The sequence below is a fragment of the Lipotes vexillifer genome, unplaced genomic scaffold (genome assembly GCF_000442215.2).
Source record: "Lipotes vexillifer unplaced genomic scaffold, Lipotes_vexillifer_v1.1 scaffold71, whole genome shotgun sequence".
Classification (NCBI taxonomy): domain Eukaryota; kingdom Metazoa; phylum Chordata; class Mammalia; order Artiodactyla; family Lipotidae; genus Lipotes; species Lipotes vexillifer.
In genome coordinates, this window is record NW_006793703.1 from 8042314 (window position 1) to 8053563 (window position 11250).

The 11250-nt window shown below is 46.3% G+C and overlaps 1 pseudogene; it reads right to left on the reverse strand.

The window, feature by feature from the left end:
• Positions 1-2399: 2399 nt before the first annotated feature.
• LOC103083991 (male-specific lethal 3 homolog) lies at positions 2400-4258 on the reverse strand (annotated as a pseudogene).
• Positions 4259-11250: the final 6992 nt, after the last annotated feature.

Consider the following 11250-nt stretch of genomic DNA (forward strand, 5'->3'; position numbering starts at 1 on the left):
CTTAACGAGGGAAGTTAGCATGCTCCACCTTGCGTGATAATTTTTCTTGTGCCAGTCTCATCCCAAACACTAGATTCCTCATTTCTCAGTGGCAGGCCTCTCTTTTCATCTTTATAGCCCTCACAACAGCCTGCTGCAACGTGCCTTACAAAGTGTAAGGACTTTGTAAATTTTGGTTAAACAAATGAATGAGTATATCTGTTGGGTTTTCATTCCTAGTCCTGAGAAGAAAAGTCTTGCCAAATGGAAACTCACGTTTTCTTTCATGATTATTTGAATGTGTGCATTACAGACTTTAATAGCTGGTAAGGGGGCAAGCACGGCCTGACAATTTCTTATCAGAAAGATACGATGAGACCAGATGTGTTTCAGAATCCAATCCCAGAAGGGTCTGGGTACACCCTGTAATCAAATACGCTACAATTTCTGCAGCAAAATACACGAATATGCACACTAAATGGAATAAATAAGGGCAATAAATGGCCTCACAGTAAGTTCAGATCAGGTTTCACTACCTAGGTAGTTTGACCCAAAATTAGAAAAGAACTTTCAATTGTCAAAGCATTTTTGATTACAGCATTATGGATCAGGGGCTGTGAATGGTTAGACCTCATTCACTGAGTGCCCACCATGTGCTGGTTCCTACACCGCAAAACGACTGTGAAAGTTGCCATCTCCATATCACAGGTGATAAAAACCGAGACTCAAGATGCTTAAGGATCTCCACCCCAAGTCATATAGTTAATAAATGTACAGTTGGGATTTGAACCCAGAGTCTTCTAACTCCAATACCTACTCATTTACAGTCATTAAAATGCCAAACGTGAAATCTTCCCAATTTTCAAACAGTGCCATACCGATCTCTCAACACAGGATTCAAAGTCTATTGCTTAGGTCTGCAAACAGGGAGAGTATTTAATAAATGGTAAATAAAGGAATGTACTAAAGAATAAATTCCCATGATCGGCTGTTGACCATCAGTGATGAGTAAGAGACAGTGATGGGGAGGAAACAGGGAGGGTGTCCCTTTCCTCAAAGAAAGGATCTAACTTGGGTCTCAGCCATTACTGTGGAACCAGTCAGAGGTCCAGCCCTGAGTGCTCTGTCACTCACGGGGAATCCACGACAGTCAGGCTTTCAGGGGGCCGCTGGCCCTCCACTTACCACTTCTCCGATTGTGATCTCACCCTACCCGGCCCCATACTGATGTGTGTCACATCCTGTGGGTGTTATAAATGCATGAGCAATAATGAGGAATTCAACACATGGGCCCATTTTATGTGTTATTCACCATCACTGCCACCCAGAAAGCAGTATCTCTCTTACCCGATAGGTTTCCATGACATCGCATCCGGAGGTTCAACGTTCTAAAACATTTGAAGTCCTGAAATCAGAGGTGAAAGAGTTAATTCAGGGATGACCCTGGAGTCAGGAATACTGCATTCTGTGCAGCAGGCTTCACTCCACCTCACACTAGCCAGCATCCTTTTCAAACTGACCTCCTATTTATACCCTCAACCCAACCAATCTTGTCTTCCTCCTGCCAACCTCTCTCCTGTCCTCTGGACTTTTCACCCTTAGACTTTCCTCTCCCTGTTTACGGTCTCACATCCCCTCTCAGCGTTGATGACTGGTGGCCCCTCTTTGTTCACGATGCATGCCTGTCCCTTCATGTTCATTCAAGACTCTGAGCCACGGCCCCCCAGACTCCAACTCAGCAAACTGGAGCCCACAGCTCAGGACAAGCCCGCTGGAGTATGTTTTAGGACCCACTGTACTTGTTGAGTAATTTTTTTTTTTTTTTAACATTCAGGCCATGCTTTATTTAAATCACCAAAAATAAGGTTTTATAGGAAAGGAACTGTAACAAGCAAATGTACAGCTGCAAATTTTCTTTTGCCATCAATATCAACTCCCTCTAAAATATTCTGGGACTACTTTTTGGTTTCCAAGCAAAACTAATGTTTTATTGCTCAGCCTCATCACAAGAATGAAAACGGTTTGCAAAACAATTTTGTTTAATGCTAACAAATAACTAAAAAATGTGGTTATTGCTAACAAGTAACTCCGTCTACTGAGACAGCCCAACCCACACACACTTTGGTGAACATTTCACTGTGAACACAGCTGCTTTTTTCCTGCCGTCACAGATGACAGGTACCGTGGCAAGGGTCAGATGCTGGAGGCCATTCGGGCACCTAGGAAGTAATCCTTAACAGAAATAACTACGGTAGGTAAGCAGCTCAAACAAATGGGCCCACCTCTGCCACACCCGCCCCCAAGGGGGGTGTCGCATTGGCTCTGCCTGTAAGGAAGGCCCACCGACTCCCTAGTTCTTTACTGGGAACCGAGAGCGCAAAGCTAGATAGAGAAGCTGTTCTTCCAGAACCATCAAAGCCTTAATAAATCGCCCTGGGGTTCTTCGTGCTGTCGTGCGCCTCACAGGCAGCAACATAGGCAGACTCTGGGAAAAATTCATCATGGTATTCTGCTAAAAACCGCAGAAAGAGATCAAAGTGCTTCTGTAAAGCCTTCAGATTCTTCTCAGAAAAGGACAACTTTCCAAGGATTTCTGGAAGTTTCACGAACAATCGCAGCAAGTGTTGTGCCCCATAAATGTAAGAGGGTGGGGGTGGCTGGTCCCCTGAGGGGTAACTGTCAGGTACAAGTTTCCAGGAGAGGACCTCATTTATTTCATTAGTTCTTCTGCCTTCAAAGCCAGCAAACACCGCACTCCCTTCCTTGCGTGGGGTCAGAGGAACAGGTGAGGATGATCTGCTACGAACAGGTGTCTTCTCTTCCAGGTGCAGGAACAGCTTGGGCATGCTGGCAGACGTGTCCTGCTGCCGGCGCTTGGGCTGAGGCGAGGCGCTGCTCTCAGACAGCCTGTCACAACTGGCAAAGTGGCATGTGGACCGCCTCCGAGACTGCAAGGCTTCCGGCTCGGCTTTGCGCCTTTTGTGGGTGGCCGGTTCGCCTGTGGTTCGCTGACTCTCTGTGGACTGTGATGTGGATGGATTCAACAAAGGTGGGCTTGGAGAGAGATCCTCCTGGCTCCCATTACTGTTTGTGGTACTTTCCTTAATCGGAAGAAAAAATTTGGACAAAGTCACCTTTTAATACTGAACTTGTTTATACGGATAGAGCAAAACCAATGGGAGAGTGTACTCAAAGGTTATTCTTTTTTGTTTTGTTTTGTTTTTTTAAATATATTTTTTTTTACTTAATTATTTTATTTTATTTATTGATTTCTGGCTGTGTTGGGTCTTCGTTGCTGCACGCGGGCTTTCTCTAGTCGCCGCGAGCGGGGGCTTCTCTCGTTGCGGAGCGTGGGCTCAGTAGTTGTGGCTCACGGGCCCAGCAGCTCCGCAGCGTGTGGGATCTTCCCGGACCAGGGCTCGAACCCATGTCCCCTGCACTGGCAGGCGGATTCTTAACCACTGCACCACCAGGGAAGCCCCTCAAAGGTTATTCTTAATCCATCTACAATCTCCTTACGAAGGTCAATGTTCTTTTCTGCTGGGATATATTGCACATTCATGTTGGCGTGTGGCATAGCGTAACGGTGACGAGGCCTCTCATTGGCTGAAAAGGCTGCATCGATAGCAAAATGCTTCGTGTACGATTCCAAAATAGTTATGATGTTGGTCTGGCACGGAAGTTTCACGAACCGTTTCCTCCTGTTGATACGGTAACAATCGTCCTCAAGCTTCTTCAGAACTTCAGGGGTTTCTATAGTTATTGTTCTTTCTTCCATTTGCTTTTTTGCGTGCAGCTCTGGTTCTTCCTTCACTTCAGTCTTTTCTTCAATATCACTTTCTTCACTTATTTCTTCATCTTTTTCTTCACTACTGTCATCAGAGGAACTGCTGACTGAGTTTTCAACATTTTCATCTTTTTCTTCAGCAGGGAGGCTTTTTAAGACAGAGTCCACACCAGGCAACCTGCAGCGCCTCCCCTTTCTTCCTGCGCTTCTCAGGCGAGCTACAGCTTTTCTTGCCAATTTATGCTGCAATCTCTGATTTTCATCGGTGTCACGAAGGACATGATCTTCAGCTGCCCATCTATCCCAGCTTCTGTTCCAACATTAAAATGGATCAGATATTCTGGGATCTTTCTGCCTTTTTCGCCTTTCCCAACAATAACATCGACAATCTTGGGATCCGTCCAGCACTCGCGCCTTGGTGGGGTCAGGCTCGAAGCGCAGCACTTCCTCCCCTGAGTGGAATTTAAATTTCATGCCCTCACTGCCACTCATCTGCTCATCATGGTGGAGGGCGAGGCTCTGGGGTGGGTGGAGCACGTGCGGTGGGGGACTTGTTGAGTAATTCTACGTTCCAAGTTTTTGTTGACGATACTGCCAAATTAACATAGGTGAAGTTTAAGTTGAATGTAGAATCAACTTTTCTCTGCATCGGGGTCTTCTGCAGACCAGAGTTTCCTCGGTGTAGGCTCTGTGGAAACCCTTGCAACAGAACGAAACCTCTCTCGGGCCCAGGAGTCCTGCATCCCTGTGACCCAGGCAAACTCAACTTCAGTCAGGAGATAATGAGGTGCCCCATCAAACCAGGCCAGGTGTCGCCTTAGACATTACAAAGCAGGCTGGTCAAGGCCTTGGTTGGCCATTTAGTGTGTGCTTTGAACCAGGCCACACATTGTCTATACTCGACAGTCTGGGGTTCCCGATGGGTCCTCAGTTTCCCTTACTCATTCCTGGTGAGCATTCTCACTGGTAAGAGATCCTGTTCATCTTATTCAAGTCATTCATGCTGTAGGTTTTATAGGTCAGATTTCTGTTAAAATGTCAAATAGCGGGTATAATAAGCTGTTGTGTCCATACAATAATCCTCTAGAGACTTGGAAGCCATCTGAAAGACCCCTCCTTGTTACACATCTTTCTCTCTCCACATCAATCTTCTCAGTTCTCCTGGCTGAGTTATTCCTATGCATTTTGGCTTCTCTTCCTACCCCAGAAAATGACTCTTAAAAAAAAAAAAAGGGCTTCCCTGGTGGCGCAGTGGTTGAGAGTCTGCCTGCCGATGCAGGGGACACGGGTTCGTGCCCCGGTCCGGGAAGATCCCGCATGCCGCGGAGCGGCTGGGCCTGTGAGCCATGGCCGCTGAGCCTGCACGTCCGGAGCCTGTGCTCCACAATGGGAGAGGCCACAACAGTGAGAGGCCCGCGTACAGCAAAAAAAAAAAAAAAAAAACATAACTGGGAATGCAGACGGGGGTGACAGTACCACCACCATGGTTTTTTGTAGCGATGATTCTGATCATCAGTGTCTTGGGACATGTCAAGCTTCTCAAGAGAATGAAAAAGTGGGGATGAAGATTGCGACAGAGGGATGGACAGAGTATGGAAATGAATATTCCCTTATGGTTCACTGGCCTTTACAAGGGGCGGTGACAGAGGGAGGACTCAGAGGGAAACAGCAAACTGGGGCAAGCAGACCAGCCAGCAGCAAGAACTGGAGCGAAGAATGATGCAAGAGGACGACGTGTCAGGCAGCGAAAGGCCTGCGAAGGCTCGAAGAGAGGACAGAGACGCGTCAGGAAGGAATCTAGGCTGAGCATCCCCTGAACCCAGGTCTCTAAGGAAGGAGCAGAAGGGGTGGGATGTGGCACAGAAGACCTTTAGCTCCTCCCCAAGAGGGGGGGCAAGATGAGACCAATGCAAGGAATGGAGTCTTGTCGCCATGAGCTTCACGGCTGCCCCCAAATCAGCAATTGCACAGGCAGCAAGAAGACAAAGACAACTCGAATCATTCATCATATTCACGCTTCACTCATTCATTCAGGAAAATACGGCTGACAGTGTTCGGTACTACCAGCACTCTAGGAATACAGCAGTGAACAAAACAGACCCAGAACTTACAGGCAAATTGGGAAAACAGACAAGAGAGAAGTTTAAAATGACAAACTATGAGCAAGTGCTTGAAGGCAATGAAAGGGGCATGACAGAGACTGGGGGGAAGGCGGGGGACTCACCCATGTAAGGTCCCATCCTGTCGCCCAAGTCCAGATGCAGGATTCGGCGGTGGCAGTCGCACCCGGTGGACAACAGCGCAAGTGCAAAAGGTTGAAAGGAGCAGAGAGGTCCCTCTCACACTTCCTGCGGGTGCAGTTGCCAAACCCGGGACCTGTGGAGCAGACCAGAGTAGACAGAATCAACACAACACCAGGGTGGAGACACCTCACCCTGCTCGGGCCCCTTTCTCTGTACTCCCTTCGTCCTGCTATCCAGGCACTCCTGGCTGGAAGATCTGAACCCAAAACGCACTGGGAAAAGTGGAAGCGCCCAGCTCTCCTCAGTGCTGACGCTGTGCTCCAGCAGGCTTGAATACAGCACGACAGCAGTTCTGAAGGAGCAGCTGCCTCCCCTGGGGACTTGGGAGCATCCTAGCATCATCCTCAGTTTGGGAGATGTGAGCTCCAGGGTGCAGGCAGGCAACTGCGAGGCCATAGGGGCCTCCCGGGGAGCTGTGACCGCTCTCTCTCTCCCTCTGCTGTCCCCTCTGGGCACGGGACTCAGAGCAGCCCAACAGCCCTGCGATCTGGGCTCTGGGGTGAGGCAGAGAGGGAGTAGGGGGCAAAGCAATGGGCACCAGTTGCTTTAGACGCAAACAACTCAGGAGCAAAGACAATGAGCTAAGAAATCTCTTCATCTCTGGTCAACCCAGAGGGAAAAACTGGATCCAACTGTCTTCTTTTCTTATAAACTGGGAGTGAGAGAGATGCTGAAGTATTAAAAACATCTCTTTTAGAAAAAAAGGAATCACCAGGACCTGAGCATCAAGATATTGGGGGAGGTTTACTCTCCCGCCCAAGAAGGATCTTCAGAGCGTCTTCTCCCAGGGCTTCAGTTTGCCCACTTAGGCAGGGGGACATGAGTCCTAAATGCACGTGTCTGAGCTGGTACTGGGAGGAGAGGAATCCATGGATGAAGGAATCATGGTCATGGTTAGCAGAGAAAAGATATCAACTGAAACCAGAGTGAGAAACTGAGGACGTGCTTACAATTATGAAATAGTAATTATACATGACACACGTGTACTATTTATAATTTTGTATATCACATAAGTTTATGAAGAAATGAAAAACTCTTGCAAAGAAACATTTTAATAGAGGTAGAATCCCATCCTTGTGAAAACCAAAACCAAAGGCATCTTGTGCTTCTTTATCAGCAGGACCAGCTTCCCTGACGTCACCAACCCAAGGGCGTGCATCACCTCTACTGCCTAAGGACTCGGGGAGTTACATACTTTTTCTCTCTTGTTCCTGATCTCTCTCACAGCAATAACACCTTTATCATGTGCTTCCCACAGGCACTGTCTCACCTGAGTCACTAAAGAACCCCATGAAGCAGCTGTTATTGGTGTCTTCATTTCCTTGCTGAGAGTACGAAGGAAGCCATTACTCTAGGACGCACCTAGGTGGTAGTACCTGGGTTTGAACCCCAAAGAGCAGAGAACAAGTGATCTTTGATTTGTGTACTTTAGACTTTTGTAGACATGACCTTGCCCACACTCATACCTAACTCACCTTTGACATTGCCAAGTTCATATATCTGCAGATCTATGAACATTTCAAGTTATCTCATACAGCATCCCGTGCCGTCTAACAGTTCAGTTTTGTCTGTGCAATTATTTAAGTATTTTAATGGGAAAATAATAAAAGGAGAACATGGAAAACTAAAAAGTGATGATGCCTGTGATAAAGTATAAATCTCATAAATGTAATCAAGTAAAGCAATGTTGAGAAACATTAGACATAGTAAGAGTGGAGCATTTTTGGCTTCAATCCAAAGCTGCTTGACTCTATGTTCAAAGAAGAAAGAACAAAATTAAATAACATTTAAAAAATCCTGGAATGCATAATATAACCAGATACATCAGCTGATAGATCAGCTAGAAACAGTTCGAGAGTAGCGGTGTCTTTTTTGGTGGAATTCATCAGTAGAGGTAGAAAGGGAAGAAAACGTCACGCTAAATATGTGATGAGATGAACACAGGAAAGGCCAGAACCGTGTCTAATTGGATTCAGTAACTAAGCTCAGCTTACTCTGTCGCCAAATCTCCTCATATGCAGCTAAAGTCCTTCCGTCACCCAAGTAGTGTGTTAACTTCTATTACTTGGGCTAATTGCTATGCAGGTGGAGCCCAGTAAGAAGGAACAGGTGCCTAGGATTGCACATTGTGAAAAGAACACACCACCTACTCCCTAACTTCCCAAGTGTTAGAAATCAGAAGCATAGCTAAGGAGAAGCAGGAGTACACTTCCCTGAGACCATGCAACCAAGTGGGTCGGGGCGGCGGGGGGTCTAACAGCATTTTATGAAGGGAAATGGGTAGACATGATGGCTGTTAAGGCCATGATGGAAAGATAACACATGGTGCAGAGTGAAGGCGAGATCATGAGTCGTGCCCATGGGAAGGCTTCTCTGTGTTTGCTACCCTGCAACCAAAGACTGGAGACCACCCCCAGCCCCACCCTCATATATGGGGATAGCTACTGAGAAGTCATTTAGGATTTCCTATTCCATTTCATCACAAAAACAGGGTAGTTTTTAATCCTGGTACTTAACTTGCACTGGACTTATTTTCTTTCTCCAACTTTCCTCAATTACATCCCTGGTGATACACTTCTCTTATTCCAGGGTTCCTTGGACTTTCCTGGAAGAACCAAAGAGGAACCTCCTGTTTTTCCACTATTAGGTTTTTACATATATCCAGAAGATACTGTATGGTTACCCCTAATATCCCATCCTATGCCTCAAATGAGACAGCTCTGAGTTGCAGGTAATGATGAAATTGTTGACTTGTCATTTGGAATCATACTTTGGAGTCCACTGTTGATAATTAGAATTCCAGGCAAGACTTCCCATTCTTGCCTTTTCTTCTTCATTCTCCATCCTCTATTCAAAACTCTTCTGTTGGGGCTTCCCTGGTGGCGCAGTGGTTGAGAGTCCGCCTGCCGATGCAGGGGACGCGGGTTCGTGCCCCGGTCCGGGAGGATCCCGCATGCCGTGGAGCGGCTGGGCCCGTGAGCCATGGCCGCTGAGCCTGCGCGTCCGGAGCCTGGGCTCCGCGACGGGGGAGGCCACAGCTGTGAGAGGCCCGCGTACCGCAAAAAATTTAAAAAAATTTAAAAAAAAACTCTTCTGTTTCCATTTGGCTTATCTTCTCTTGGTCCCCTATTCACCCTTTTTGCTCTTTAACTCCCCATAACCTGACATAGAATAGCTCTACCCATCCAAAGATCTGGTTTACAGAGTATGTTCAGTATGTTCCCCATAGATCTGTGGGAGAAACAGTCCAAGCTTGGTGAACTTCTACTTTCAGAATGAATTTACATAAGAATTCTGGGGGGAGAAAACACAGTACATCTGTCTCAAAGGCTGATTCCAGGATACGGTCCCATGAACATCTGTGTAAGCTCTGGAAGAAAAGATCTGAAGGCAGAATTTAAAGGAAATACGACAGCCGTGCTTCTGTGAGATATCTGTCATTCTCTTTTTCTACAATTCTCATCCTTTTGCCCAATCTATGGGAAAAATAAGGTTTTCATGCTGGAGCTGCAAATACCTCATTAAGTTCATGAGCACTTAAATATGGTCATGGGCACAACTATCATCACTTTAATGTTCAAATGATACAGTGTAACAAAAATGGAGAGGGTTTTGAACCCCCAAATCATTTTTTTTCTTTATTTTTTTTTAACATCTTTATTGGAGCATAAGTGCTTTACAATGGTGTGTTTCTGCTTTATAACAAAGTGAATCAGTTATACATATACATATATCCCCATATCTCTTCCCTCTTGCATCTCCCTCCCACCCTCCCTATCCCACCCCTCTAGGTGGGCACAAAGCACCGAGCTGATCCCCCTGTGCTATGCGGCTGCTTCCCACTAGCTCTCTATTTTACATTTGGTTGTGTATATATGTCCATGCCACTCTCTCACTTCATCCCAGCTTACCCTTCCCCCTCCCCCCCAAATCATTTATAAGCAATTTTGTAACATATTTTACTTGTATCTAGAAGCTGTGAGTGATCCATCTGAGGCTAAAGAAATGGTGGTAGAGAGAGAATGAGGTGAGGTGGAGAAATTGGGGGAGTGGGGAATGTTTAGAGAAACTGGGTTTAGAAAGTCATCACAAGGAACACAAGAAGAGCTGTATAAATTGGAGGTGCTGCGGTAATCATCCCACAAGGAAAATATCAAAGATAGAACAAGAGAATAGATGAAATACTACCAAAGAGATTCTGCTTTACGCTAAGGCAAGACATTTGGCAAATCAAATGTAAGTAACTGTTCTGAGTGCCCAGATTCTGAAGAGATGCTGCTCAAAAATCCAAGGAAAAGGGCTTCCCTGGTGGTGCAGTGGTTTGAGAGTCCGCCTGCCGATGCAGGGGACGCGGGTTCGTGCCCCGGTCCGGGAAGATCCCACATGCCGCGGAGCGGCTGGGCCCGTGAGCCATGGCCGCTGAGCCTGCGCGTCCGGAGCCTGGGCTCCGCGACGGGGGAGGCCACAGCTGTGAGAGGCCCGCGTACCGCAAAAAATTTAAAAAAATTTAAAAAAAAACTCTTCTGTTTCCATTTGGCTTATCTTCTCTTGGTCCCCTATTCACCCTTTTTGCTCTTTAACTCCCCATAACCTGACATAGAATAGCTCTACCCATCCAAAGATCTGGTTTACAGAGTATGTTCAGTATAAAAAAAAAAAAAAAATCCAAGGAAAAGTCTGAGGGCAAAGCTCATGGATGGGTTTGCAGCTCCAGCAGGAAAAATGTATTTTTCTCATAGATTTGGCAGGAGGAGAAGGCTAGAAAAAAGAGCGTGATAGCAACAGAGAGAGAAATAACATGAACAGGTAAACGAGCTCTTCCTGAGTGTGAGAGTGAGTGATTTCCTGACTTAAAAAAATGACCCCAAACCATGCTAAAGGGAGAATGAAATCAGGGAGTCCACCAGTGATTGTCTACCTCTTCAAGCTTACACTTAGTAAAGATGAGGCACCTGTAATTATTCTCAACTGTATGTAATCTCTGCTTACAATTCCTTAAGCTGTTTTGCCTGCGAGCAGATTCTGAGCTTGTTGCACTTCCTGGGGGTTGGTGGATGGTTAGATAAACCGTAAATAAGAGAAACGGAGAAAGTCAGGAATTAGGACATTGTTTTAGAAAAAGAATATCACCCTCTGATGTCATCCCCCTTCCTACTGTATAGGCAATAGAAAAATGTCCCA